The following is a 1,875-nucleotide window of genomic DNA, read 5'->3' as shown; positions in this document are numbered from 1 at the left end:
CATGGTGACTCAATCCTATAAACTAACTATGCACCAGAGTCCAGTCCCTCTCACCCAGGCCTGATACCCACAGGTGGATTACAGGCTCACAGTGACTAAGTCCACAAAGACTGATGTACGCCCAGAGGCCACTTATTCATTTAGAGAAAAGCCCATGACTGCACTCCCCTGGGGTCCCATACTGGGAGGTGCTAGGAGAGCCGCCAATCACCCTGAGTGAGGTGCTGAGTCTCACAGAGTCCCCGGGGACCGGTAGATGTGGGTTCAAACTCTGGCTCCCCATTTCCTAGCTGGGTGACTGAAATCTCTTAGCCTGTCTCTGTGAAGTGGATGTGATAAGACTGTTAGGGTCACCGAAGGAGGAACGCACGAGGCCAAAGGGGTAAAGAATTATGAATTTATCAGGTCATCTGGATACCAGATGGGCTGAGCCACAAAATGGCACCAGCACCCAGTGATGGGAGTCAGCGGTTTTTAAAGGACTTTTGTTGGGCTTTTTCTGGGTGGAGAATTCTCTGTGCAGGTCCGGATTCTGGGAAGCCCGGAGGGGAGAGATAATGGTCTTGGCAAGTGGACTGTAGTCTAGGCCAGTGGGATGTCCATTGTGAAGTGGCCTAAAGGTCGTTTCCCAGGCAAGGGGTATCGGTTCAATTGTTTGATCCGACCTAACGAAGACAACTTGTCTTGCTGGGTTTGTATGAGGAGGGCAACGCAAGTTACAAGTGGGGGCTGTTTCAAATGCCTGCCCGGAAATGGTGCAAAACTATGTCTTGTCTCCTACAGGAATGTCTGTGGTTTTAACTACAAATATTTTTGTTAGACTTTAACTGTCTTCCAGGAAATGGGGGAGAGCTATGCCTTTGTCTTTTCCAGGAAGGGAGGACTGGGTGGATTTGAGCACTAAATAAAGGGTTATAAAAAAGAAATGGCGTTAATATCTAAACTATAGCTTTGATAGGAAAAACTTCCTAATTCTCACATCTCTGTCCCCTCATCCCCGAGTGTCGGGCTCTCCCACATTCTCCAGGACACTGGGGTCCAATGCCAGACTTTGCTCCTCTGACCCCGGCTTTCTGACTTTGGCCACTCTCTTTAGGGGGACACATTCCTGACGGTGTCATTGTCACTGAGGAAGCTAAGGCCAGGGAGCTAGTCCTATGGCTGGGAGGCCCGAGATGGTAGATTTCACTCGTTTACCTCTCCTCCTGCCTGTCACCCTGTGCTGTGCTCTCCACATGGACGGAGAGCCTCCCCTTAGCACAGGAAGGGGGTGCCCTGGGGCCTCCCAGGGGCAGTGTCCTCTCCTGGTAAGGACTTTCTGGAGCCAATAGAACCCCTTGGAAAACTCAGCCTGGTACCTTGCTTACAGAGTTCCCAACAGCCATGCCAGGTGAGTAAGGAAGGCGCAGGAACCTCGATATATTTGGGGACCTTTGAGAAGAGAGGAATTCACCCAAATCTATAGGTATCTCAGGTGAGGTCTGATGGCATGTCGTTGGTTTGGCTTCCTGGCCTCAAGAATCTTCTGAACAGCCCAATCTGAGATTCAGCAGAGATTCAGCAGATGAGGAACATAAATCGTTAAAGGAGAGCCCATAACCATCTCTTCTGTCTGTTCACATAACATGGCTGTAGCAGAGATCGACCTCATACAGCCTGAGAGGGAGGGAGCCCCTTTGCCACTGAGTCTGGTTGCTGCCTATAATGCCCTATAGGTCTGTGGTGATCTCCATGATTCTGAGGCAGAACTCCTGAAGCATTTCCATTACTTTCATATGTGAAAGGGAAGAAGGGATGTCTACAGCTCAGATGCCCCAGAGCAGGAGCTTCAGACAGTACTTCCTTGAGAGCCTCTACAGCTTGTTTCCCTGCAGG

This window comes from Myotis lucifugus, unplaced genomic scaffold, assembly GCF_000147115.1.
Source record: "Myotis lucifugus unplaced genomic scaffold, Myoluc2.0 scaffold_1405, whole genome shotgun sequence".
In the NCBI taxonomy this organism is placed as follows: Eukaryota; Metazoa; Chordata; class Mammalia; order Chiroptera; family Vespertilionidae; genus Myotis; species Myotis lucifugus.
This window is presented reverse-complemented; position numbering follows the sequence as displayed.